The sequence below is a fragment of the Rattus rattus genome, chromosome 12 (assembly GCF_011064425.1).
Source record: "Rattus rattus isolate New Zealand chromosome 12, Rrattus_CSIRO_v1, whole genome shotgun sequence".
In the NCBI taxonomy this organism is placed as follows: Eukaryota; Metazoa; Chordata; class Mammalia; order Rodentia; family Muridae; genus Rattus; species Rattus rattus.
The window spans coordinates 40,296,702-40,309,991 of NC_046165.1; positions in this window are offsets into that span (position 1 = coordinate 40,296,702).

A 13,290-nucleotide genomic window follows, 5' to 3' on the forward strand; every position below is an offset into this window, starting at 1 on the left:
ACTGTAAACTCAAAACATAAATAGTCCAAATTCTCATCTATGATAATATGGCTACATCAATCTTCACATGTTCATATATTAATATTTGAATGAGAAATTTCTTCCACGGGTTCCCATTTATTGAAATGCTTAGCCTGCAGCTATTTGCACTGTTCTAGGAAAGGTTGGGAGTTGTTAAGTATGGGACTGACTGGAACTATCTGTCACTGAGGGTGGACCTCTAGAGTTACAGTCACCTGTAATTCAGGACTAACCTCGTCTGCTCCCTTATTAGGTTGTTCTGTGAGGAGTTGGGCTGCATGCTCCTGGTGCCAATGGTTGCTCTACTCTTATTATCATGGCCTTCCAGCCAGGACACGCTGAAGTTTTTCTGAATTCATGCACCAAAATAAATCCCTTTCCTCTCTTATGGAGTTTCTGTCCTATATTCTGAGAGTCTAGGAAGGAGACTCACGCTTATACTATGTAATATGAGTAATCACCTAAGGAAAATATGATCTGTTCATTTAAGAAGAGCATGAATAAACATCAGAATACATATCGGAGATCAGAAGTAATTCAAGGAAAGTAGTACATGTACTTCTACTCTGTAAAGAATAAACTGAAGGTGATAATGTGGGAGTTACACATGGTAGAAATCTTCACTGATTCCCTGAAATAGGTTATGATCCTGGGCTTAAATAAATATGATCCATTTACAGGGATAACAACTGATTTCCTTGGTTAGAATTTTGTGTAGAACCAATAATATTCATGAAGAGATTTGATATAGAATGCGATAAGAATGGAAAACAAGTCTCAGAAGTATTTGCTTTAATCTCTATAAAAATAAATTTTCCATGAATTTAAAAGAAAACACACACACACACACACACACACACACACACACAAATACAAGTGCAGTTCTTTAAAAAATTTTGGACTACAAGGTAGTGTGGTCAGTGACTGTCCTCCAAGTCAAATGAGAACCTTACTAGGGAACATATCTGCAGTCACTTGCAAAAGGCTTACCCAGGCTTGGCTTATTGACTCTTTATATACACTTATGGGGGGCTAAGAAAGGTCAGAAAATCCTCATGTGATATCCCACTACTGTATAGCACATGTGATATGCAAGTAAGCCTCAATGCTAGAGTATGTAGGCATGTGATGACTGGTGGTAATAGGGTCTAGCTATGTAGTTTTCTGAAAGCCCTCATTCTTGTTGGTTAAAGACTTTCTGGGTAAGATCTGTTATGGAAGTTAAGGAAGATCCCCAATACCCCGGAATAAAATGTCTCCTATTCTCACAAAGAAAGATTAATAAACTCATTGGTTTGCTAAGAATGAACACTGACCGATCATATCTAAGAGTTTATGTGAAGGAAGGCACATTGAGAAAAGTGCTGACTAACTCAGATAAATACACACACACACACACACACACACACACACACACACACACACACATATGCACACCTGCCTGCACGCACATCAGATATCCATGACACAGGGTAGTTGCAGATATACATGTTTATTTAGTTAAAAGAAACAAACAAAACCACCAAATAACAAGCAAACCAACAAAATACCTGAGATTACTAAGAAAAATCAATGAATAGAAAAAAGGAGGGGGCTCGAGTCAAGGTACTTATCAATCCTAAGAAACAAAAGATTCTATGAGAAGTAGAAAGAACAAGGAAATGATCGAAGAAAATACAGGAGTTGAAAGAAGAGTGTCTTAAGTGTCACAAAAGTTAAATATAGCAAGAAGTGATCCATTTGGTCAAAAAGTAATCATGATATCAGAAAATAATGAGAAAACATGTTAACCAAAGAAATTTACAGTTCTTCATTGGTTTGTTTAGAGACAGGACCTCACTACATAGCCCTAGTTGGGCTGGTACTCTAAGGAAAAGAGATCAACTAACCTGTCTCCATGTGCAGATTAAACATGTGCACCATGATATCAAGCTGTAGGGCTAGTTTTATATGTAAAAAAAATGGAGATTGAATCAGTACGTTATATATTTCACTTTGTGTATGTGTGTATATATACACAGATATATACACATACATATGTAAATATTTATATATATACCATATATATGTGTTTATATGTATATATTTGAATGAATATGTATATATCTGTTCATTTGTATATTTATATATATCACAAATGTGAATATATGTATACATACATATATATACACATATATACTTATACATGTATATACATCTATATCTATCTATATCTATATCTATATCCATCTACATCTACATCTACATATATATATCAGTTTTGTAAGGTTTGGAGAACAAAAATTTTCTGTTTGAAATGGAATTACTATGAATGAAAATTAGTCATATTTAACTGAATTAAGGAATTTATTTTTATTTTTCAGAGATTGCCAATTTTTTTTGCCAATTTAAAAGAATTTAACTAAGTAGTATCTTCCATTCTTCTTTTTTATTATTTAATTCCTAATGTTTAAAGAAAAAGTAAAAAAGTAAAAAAAGTGAAAAAAAAGAGAGAGAGTTACATTGACACAGGATCCCAATGTGAAGAAAAATGAACATGAAAATAGGGTGTATCCAGACATACACTTCTTAGGTGACAAAGTTATCAGAATTTCTGCTATGATAGGGATGTCAAGACTTAATGGGAGTTCATGTACGATCATCCATACATTAACAGGATGCTTCAGGAGAAAGAAGCAGGAGTTACATAGGCTTCTTTGCGTGAGATGGGCTTAATATCAGACAGTTACATTATGATATTGAGGAAAATATACTGAGCAATAATTTGGAATCATAATATGTTTGAAAAAATTGGGCAAGGAGTGATATGATAAACAACAGATGTGTTAAACTATATTTATAGCAATTATTTTAAAATGTTTTTCTAATTACAAGAAAATTTTATAGAGTTGTACATATTTCACATATACTAAATTTCATATTTAAATGACTAACATTTTCAGAGTAAGTAATTTTATTCTTTTATATTAGTATAGACTACATCATTAATAATATATATTAAATGCCTGTAATAGGTGATGTATAATATTTGAATTATGGATATTATGGTATACAAATAAACAAAGCTAGCTATATTTAAGAAACTTAAGGAATGGGAATGTCTACCTGAAGAAGGAAACTTTCAATGTTTTATATTGGTTTGTTTAATTAAACATTCTTTTTATTTTTGTTTATTCTTCTCTCATACAATATACATGGGCAACAGCTTCCCTTCCTCTATTCTTCTATGTCCTCACCCACACATTGCCCCTCTCCTCCAGATCCACCCCTCCTCCTTACTCTTCAGAACAAAGATATCATCCATACATAGCATAACAAAAACGTGTTGTGTCTTAAAGAAGAGATACAGGTAGTGCTATAGTGATAGCAAGCAGCATGTCTCTGTGGCATGATCTGAGGCTTGCTGGAAGAAAAAAATATTTATAATAAAACTTTAGGCATAATTCTATTCTAGGGACATAATAATCATATAGGAATAGCATTGGGGCTGGGCAGAAACACGGTAGTAAAAGCACAAAGAAATTTCAAGTCCATAATTTGGGTCATATATTTTTAGTGCATTTAAGTTTGGGAAATTTAGGATAAACATGATATAAATAAATGGATGCAAGCTTGGGACATCAGAAGGTGTATATGGGTGTATTGTTTTATGATTCACTGTCTAATTTTATTGAGAGAATGTCTCTTTTTCAGTGAATTAGAGATCCATTGTAGACCATCATACCTTCACTATACATATCCCTCTGTCTCTGTCTACCTTTCTCTCATCCCAGCATTGGTCCATTAAAAATGGGTACGCAATTCAGAAATCATGTTCTGCTACTTGCCTTGTGACCCTTTTTCTGATTTAAATTCCAACTATAAGATAAGTTGTAAACACATACAGAGGAATTGAGGAAGGAGATTAACTTTTTAGTTATGGTCTTAGAAGGTACAATGAGGGTAAACATACACTTGGGTCATATTGGAATGTATTTGAATGAGAAAAATTTCTAAATAAAGTCAGGTAAAAAAATTCACCAAAGAGTACTGAAAAGAAAAATAAGTATAATGCACATTTTGTCCTCACACATCTGCATGAAAAATATTTCTGACTGAACATATTACAAGTTATTCATCAGAGTATATTTAGCCTATAAATTTTGAGATGTGGACAGGACTTAAGTTACTATTTTTATAATTATAAAATATTCTTATTATTATCTTCCACCATTCTCCCTTTTTCCTATATCATTTCTCATCATCTCTTTCATACCTATATCTTATGTCCTATTAGTCTCCTCTTCGGTGACATGAAGTTTATTTTCCTGTGACTTGAAGTGCACATCTGGTTCTCTTGTGAATATTGCTGCTGATTTCTCTGGTCATCGACAGATCAATGGTAGAGAGAGCTTCCTTTTCTTCTCAGCCTGTTTCTCTTGTCCAATCTTCTTTGTCAATGCACTCATTAAAAACATTCTTTTACATAATATTAAACTGCAATTACAGCTTTGAACTTTGCTGTGAATTGACAGATCTTATAAAATCTGTTCTCTCTGTTAGTCATCACAATTAAACATGACAAGTTGGGATGGTACTGTTTCACTTCGTGTTGGATTTTAGAAATGCCTATAAAATCTATGGGCACTGGATTTTTCTTTTATTTTTCCTGCTTTTGTGGTTTTCTAGGTTGTGCACTCATATCTGAAAACTGGAGCTGATGTTCACAGATGAAAATGAACAGGCGGTAATTGAACTTATGGTTCTGGGTTACTTCAACGATATATTTTTTAGGTCGATCCATCCTACTATATGTAGAGTTCATGCCGTTTTCTTTATAGCTGAATACCATCCCATTGTGTGCATGCACCAAAGTTCTTATCTATTCATTTGTTGAAAAACACTTAGGTTGATTCAATGACCTCGCTATTGTGACTCCAGCATCAATTCTCACGGTTGAGCAACTCTCTGTGTAAGAGGATATCGAGGCCATTGGGCATATGCTAACAAGTGGTAGAGCTGAGTCATCTTGCAATATTTATTTTTATTTAATTTTAATAATAAACCTATTTTCAGACCTGCAGCACAAGGGTTCCTCTTTACTTGCATGGGCAACATTGCCTCTTAGCTACTTTTTGGTCTTCATTATCCTGACTGAGGTAAGATGAAATTTTCAAGTTGTTTTAACTTGTATTTTCCTAATTAGAAGTATTGCCTTTGCAAATGTACATTAAAACTAGTCACTCTGTTTTTAAATACTATTAGTGAGATAAATGATTAATTTCCCAAAAATCCAATGTGAGCTCCCTCAAATGTTTTTATTAATTTTATTTTAACAATGAAATACTTCAGTATTTTACACAGGTTAGAATGGATGTACTAATTAAAATTTTTTTTAAATATTTGCCACATTTTGTTAAGAAATGTCTTTTCTTTTGTTAGTATTACTTTTATTTCTTTACAATCCGGTCATTGTCCCCCTCCTGGCCCACCCTTCCACAGTTAATCATCCCATTCCTCTCCCCCTGACTCCAAGAGGATGTCGCCCACACTCCTCCAGACCTCCCCACTTCCTGAGACCCCAAGTCTCTTCAGGGTTAGGCACATCTTCTCCCAGTGAACCCAGACTCGGCAGTCCTCTGCTATATATGTGTGTGAGGCCTCGGACCAGCTCATGTCTGCTGCCTGGTTGGTGATTCTGTGTCTGAGAGATCTCAGGGGCCGGGTTAACTGAGACTGTCGGTGTTCCTTTGGGGTTGCCCTCCTCCTCAGCTTTCCAGCCATTCCCTAATTCAAGCACAGGGTTCCCCCAACACCAGTTCAATGGCTGGGTAGAAGTATCTGCGTCTGTCATAGACAGCTGCTTATTAACCCTCTCAGAGGACAGAATGCTGTCTGTAAGCACACCATAGCCTCAGTAACAGTGTGAGGACTTGGAACCTCCCCTGGAGCAGGATCCCAAGTTGTGCCAGTTACCGGACTGTCGTTCAGTCAGTCTCTTCTCCAATTTTGTCCTTGCGGTTCTTTTTATACAGGAACAATTCTTGGTGAATGTTTTTGACTGTGGGATAGCAACCTCATCCCTACACTTGATGCCGTCTTTCTAAAGAAGGTCTTTTTAACGTATGATTACATATGTAACAATGGAAGCATGTTTTAAAACTAATGGGAGGGGGTTGGGAATTTAGCTCAGTGGTAGAGCGTAACCCAGAAAGGGCAAGGCCCTGGTGTTGGGCCCCACCCCCAAAAAAAAAAAAAAAAAAAGAAAAAGAAAGAAAGAAAGAAAAGAAAAACTAACGGGAGGCCGATTTTCATGAATTAAGAATATGATGGAGATGCATGCCTCTATACTCAACACGCTAAAATAGCACAGCACAAAACACAAAACAAAACAGAAACAATCCCCACTCTTAAAACATGAAGGATGGCCAGGTGTTGCAGACGGAAAGTGAAATCCAAAAGGGTAAAACTTCGAATTCCAACACTTGGCAATTGTTATCGTTATGGGTCTTTACAGCTATTTCGAAAATCAGTTCACCTTTTTTCACGTGGAATGCCTTTTCCAAGTTTTAATTACATTCTTTGGCTCTTGATTCGAACTTGATAGGAAAGATAGGTAAATAAACATTATTATGAAAGCTAAAAAAAGTGACTTAGGCTTATACACATGTTTTATATTCATTAATACCACTTTAATTTTGGTAGCAATATTTAACATTTTCATTTGCATTCACGTGTTTGTACTACTTAGTAGCTGTGCGGAGCAAACTACACGAGCTGCCTAGAAAGCTCGACAGTAGAACTATGTGACTGCAAAGTGTGAGAGCTGTTAACTTTTTATTTGGTTTTATTCATGACCACCTGTTGTCAGTATTTGCTACCTGCACCGTGGTTGCTAAAATTTGGAGCCCCATATGTGAACTGTATGGGAAGAAATTAAAACCTGGTGAACAAATGGGAGCCATGGTATTAATGCTGAAGTTTCTTTTCTTTCCAAGTCTAGGGGGAAAATCAATGATATTCTATCTGAATTGTGTATGCCAGACATCATGGATCCTCAAACTGTAGCCTTGACGAAAGTAGGGATAATGGAAATACATGTAAAACTGAATTAAGTTCATGTGCAAAACGTGATATTTAAAATCTCTCTGATTCTACATTTTATATCAACCATAAATCTGGAAAAGTTCTTTCAAACTGTTGCTTTACATCTTTTTCGATGACTTATGTCTCTCACACCAAGTACAGAACCCCGAAGGGACCTATAATATTCTGTGTTGAAATACAAATGCAGACATTCTCATCGAATGCTCCTGCATCGTGTTCCAGTGCTAAGCTGTACCTAATCTGCCTTCCAGGGTTCAGAAGTCTACAGTGGAGATGAAATAGTTGGAAGTCTGCCATTGGTTGTCATTAATCTCCTCAGAGTTTACTCTTCAAAGTTCTCATGTTCTAAATATCTTCACTTGGGATGGTGAGACTTCAAAGTTTATAATTTCTCCTACAGGAGCCTTGGGTTCTCTACAGTGTCATAACACACACACACACACACACACACACACACACACACACACACACAAATGGATGATTGACTCCCTCTTTTGTGTGACCTCACAAACTGTACAAACTGAGGCCGAGGCTATTTGGGTGACTGACACAAAGTTTTCCCTCCAGGCAACATAATAGCTGGCTTATTTCAAAAGGACAATAAGAAAACCTCTCATAGAAATATAGGAACACATTAAGCTTTTTCTGAATTAGTAACAATTCTGTAATCCATTTCAATGTCCAAAGGACATGTCTGACAGAGTAAATCGTCTTGTACTTGATGTGCTTACCTTGAATGAACAAATTGTATGCTTAATAGCCAATTACTGCTATAGATTTTTTCTTGATCTTATCATTTTAATATATTGTACCTTCTGTCTACTGTTCCCTGAAATCCATCATGTCATGCTCAGAGGTTAGTTTGAATATGTCCATATAAAAATCACATGTCAATATCTAACTTAAAGCGATATTGCAAAGAATATTTTCAAGATTTATCCTTTTATCTTTCGGTATGTTATGTGTTGGTATGTGTGTGTACTTGTGTCTATGTGTGCATACACATACATGCGCATATATGAGTGTCCATGGCTGTGTTTGTGTCGATAGCATAGGTACTAATCCTACTGGAGCTGAGGACATAGATGGTTGTGAGCCACCTGTATTTGGGAAGGATCTCAAACCTTTAGTAGAGGCAGTCAGACTTCTCACCTACCAACCCATTTCTTCAGCCTCTGAAATAATTTAGAATTTTTCTTTATTTTCTTCTTGCGTCTAAGATCACAATGAGTAATTTTAGTTGTATATGGGTAAATTTAAATTTACTCTAAAATATTGCCTACAGAACTTTTAAATGATAAGATGTAGAATTTCTTACAGATATTGAATCAGATATTTTGCACATATATGAAGTGTTTTGAAAATGCTTAGCCCAGGGAGTGGTACAATCAGGAGTTGTGGCTTTGTTGGAGTAGGTGTGGCCTTGTTAAAGGAAGTGAGTCACTGGGTCGTGGGTTTTGAGATCCTCCTCCTATTTACCTGGAAGACAGTAATCTGCTCCTGGCTTCCTTTGGACAAAGATGTAGAAACTCTCAGCAACTCTTGTGTTATACCAGTCTAGACACTACCATGCTTCTAGTCCTGATGAGAATGAACTGAACATCTGAATCTGTGAACAGCCCCAATTAAATCTTTTCCTTTATAAGAGTTCCTTTGGTTATGGGATCTCTTCACAGCAATGAAAATCGTAATTAAGAATACACAGGTGTATGTGTGTGTGTGTGTGTGTGTGTGTGTGTGTGTCTGTGTGCCTGTGTGTGTGTCTGTCTGTCTGTCTCTCTGTGTGTGTCTGTCTGTCTGTGTGTGTGTCTGTGTGTGTGTGTGTGTGTGTGTGTGTCTGTGTGTCTGTCTGTGTGTGTGTGTGTGTCTGTGTGTCTGTGTGTCTGTATGTGTCTGTGTGTATAGATGTTGCATATGAGCATGTGTTTGGGAATTCTTTGCCTTTTGTACATGTGTCAGGTGACCAAAAGTTAGAACTAAGTGTCGTTTCCTTTAAGCATTAGTTACTTCTTTTTCTTTTCCTATTCTCTTCTTTTTTTCTTTTGTTTAAGTATGATCCCTCACTGAATACTGGCTCCCCAAGAATAGCTGCTACCCAGTGAGCTGCAGGATACTCACACTCTGTGTTCTGAGGCCTGGGATTATAAGCGTGCACTGTTATACTCAACATTTTTAGTAAATGCTGTCTAAATTCTGGTTAATATGCTTGGTTAGCAAGCTCTTCACTGAATGGGTTACCTTTTCAAGATCTACATTTGTTTTCTGGACGATTTCATATTCAATCATTGTAAATACTTACTCAAATTTTAGGTATATTATGAATAATTAATTAATAACCCCAAGAACCAATAATCATAAAATGTATAATATTTAAACAAAAAATCTGATTTTCTCTACAAAGTATTTAAAATATCCTGATAATCTATACAACTTAAAACTTAATCTCAGGGCTTGGGGGGAGGCAGGGACAGGCAGATCTCTACGTGTTCAAGGCCAGCCTGCTCTACAGAGCTCCAGAGCGACTAAGGTTTCAACCAGAAACCCTGCCTCATAAAACATAAACAAAAACAAAACAACCACAACAAAAACCAACAACATTGAAATCTCATAAATCAATAGAGTGTCAAATAATGATACCTATAACAGACTTTTTATTAAAGCATGCTATTTGTATTAATGTATAATGTTTTGTTGCTGTATTTTGAATTAATTTTTATTTAAAAATTTGGTTTTTGTCAAAATATGCTGATACATTAACATGAACTTATTACTGTCATTTTTTAAATTAATTATAATTCTATAATTCAAATTTAGTACTTTGGATTTCTAGTGGTAAATACACATATCTAAGTTCCTCATGAGCTTAAAGTTTCCTGGAGGTTTTACTAAGCAGAGGTATCTAGAAGGCTCCAAAGAGTAAGCCCATCAGGGTCACTGGGCTAGCCTGAGTGCTCCCTAGTAATATGCACATTTCAGGTGACATTTACTTTTATTGGAACCCCTAGAATATTTATACTTTATTTCAAACTACTAGCTATACATACTCATTTGGGGCAAGCTATTACCCAGGTTACTGTGGGATAGGAGAAAAAGTTGGCCAAGGCAGGCAAATCTCTTTCCCTGGATTAATGCACCTACTTGGTTCAGAACAGCAGAACCCGGATCCTCTCTGGTTGTGAGTGCAGCATATCGACTTGCCATGCCGTGGGCTCTGTACTTTAAAAGTGGAGCAGGCAGCAGATGGAACCCCATGTGTTAGAAACCAATCTCTGAATGCTGAAGGTTTTTTTTTTCTGTTCTGAAAAGATCACTATAATTGCATACACTATTTTGGTTAGTTCTCAGGATGAAAAAAATCCAAGTATGTCAAAAAGAACTTCTAATTTTATTTCATTATTAAAACATATGATATTCCTGAAGAAACCTGACCCCATTAATGACATTAAGCAATTGGAATATTTATGCCCAAGCATATTTTTCTATTGAACCAACGTACTAAGCTCAATAAAATACAAATATTTAGCTGAGTTACTTCAATGATTACTTATTGTAAGCTTGGTGAAAATGACCTTTGAACTGCCCAGATTGGGAAAAAAATCTAAATAATATAGGAACAGATTACAGTAGATACAAATGCTAAGCAAATGTGTGTTAGAAGATATGTTTATAAAACCATGTAAATGTTGAAACTTTCAAGAATATGATTAGCACATTTTCAGCTCAATATTTTTATTTATTTTAGTACATTTTTAAAGCAATGTTCATAAACTGCCAATATTTTGTTTGGTGCAATTTGTCTAAAATTTAAAATAACAAAATAAGTGGTTGATATATTTTCTAAAAGCTCAAGAGAGAAATGGATAATAAGAAAATGGTATATAAACACAATGGAATAGTATTCAACTGTGATGGAATGTAAAGTCATGAAATGGCAGGTACATGGATGGACCTATAAATAATATTCTGAGTGAGGAAACACGGACTCCAAAAGACAAAGACATATTTTCTCTCATCTGCTGTATGCAGCACCATATCTCACGTATGAATATACAACATGGAAACATAGAATACAAAAAGAGAATATAGTCAGCATATAGTGTAAGGAAGTAGGAAACAGGAGAATGAAAAGAAATGTCCTACTGAGGAGAAGGGAGGAAGTTCAATAAAGAAGGAGAGATGAGGACAAATAACATCAAAGTTTTATGGTAAAGCCTCAACAAATAATTTTAATTTAGATTTACCTGGAATTATATATAGTATATGTATTTATGTGCATATGCATTTACACACATATAAATATATACATATATAATGTATATATACAATGCACACAAAAGTACATATCCACATGTAATATTCATATAAATGAATATTAAGGGCATATAAAATATATATAATATAAAATATATAATATAAAAGGCATTAAGGGCACTTGGACGGACAATGTGACAATGTTCCCTACAGGAATCGTAGATTAATTTAAGACACAAAACAAACAAACAGAAACGCAAATTTAGTACCAGGCAAAAGCAAAATAAGGAACAAATATCATCCCTTCCAGTGGTCATTTCTAACTACAGGCGGCTGATGGCTGCTGGCAGATGGAGACTCACCCTTTCCTCAGGATGAGTCCTCTTACAGATTGTCCAGTACACAGTGCTCAGCCTTGAAACAATATTCAGAAAAAAGGACTAATCAAGAAGGCTGTAGTTATACATGTTTGTGCTTGTGCATATATACAATAAATACATACACAATGCAGCAACGTAAATATGTAAAATTAATAATCAAGAGGTTCCAACCTTGAGAGTGTGGGGGAGACATGGGAAGAAATTGAGAGGTTACCTGGGAGACAATAAAGACAGGAAAGAAAAAGATGATAGTGTAGAATTCTATTTCTTCTTAAAAATTGTTAAACTAATGTTTTAAGTGTTAATATTTATACTCATAAAGATACATGTTCTCCCTGTTATGTGTAATTTGATTTAAGAAGCAATTTCTCAGTCACAGAAGTTAATTTTGCATTTAATATTTCTAAGAAAATTGATGTGGAAATGGGATAGGACTTTTTTGTATCTGGTTTAGCCTAGGAAAACTCGAAATGCAGTGATTGTGAATTATTCTTTTTGTCAGATAATATAAAATGAATAGATCTTTTTAAACTTAAAATTAATTATATATATACACACATATATATGTTATTTTGTGAATAAGTTTTATTGGAGTAAGTATAAATTATTACATATCAATGTTGAAAACCATGCATTAGTCCCACCCTAACTTCTAACTCTTAGCAATTTAATGTCATATATTTACTTTTTGCTCTAAAATGTTTTGATATATATATATATATATATATATATATATATGTAATTTTTAAAACAAGACAAATGTTATTTGTTTAGAGACATCATCCGTTTTATGCTTTTAAGATGGTTTCATTGGAGAGTTTGGAAGTTGCGAGATGGCATATGGAATTGGGTGTATAATTAGTAGAGGAAGCTGTGACAAGTCTGCTTTACATTAAAGTGCTATTATCCCACTCAGTGTTTTTGTGTTCATCTGCTAGTCAACAAGATGTGATATGTGCTTAGAACAGGAAAGTAAATCTCTCATTCTATGAGCCAATTTTGTGAAGTGTTTTATTGATTTAAACAAAAGAATTTGAAGAACTATTAAGCTAAAATTGGTGTATTTCCTCTATAATCCTGAAAATTCAAGAAAAGGTTTGCCTAATTGAATGAATTAGAAACTCGTTTATTTAGCTTGTATACAGTGAATTCAGTACTGTGACTAACTGAAAGAAATGTTTTCTCACTTCATTAGAATTTGAAAATAATGAGTTGTTGAATATTATAGCCATCCATAAACAATGAAAAGGCAACTGAAAATCAATGTACTTGGGGATAAGACATAGTGAAGATTTTGCAATACAAAGAAAAATTGCTTTTAAGTTTTTCAGTTTTTAAATGTAGAGGTAGAGTTTGTATATTTATAAATGTAAGCATATTATCCACTGAATATCATTTGTTTTATCTTCATTTGTTTATTTCAAGAGATTTCTTATGTTTCTTATTTTTATTGAATAACTTTGGTACAAAATCTTATAAACTTTATTTCCCTTCTAGAAGATAGTTAGAAACTACTTTCTTCCTGTTTTATAAAGATAGCTTTTAATATTTA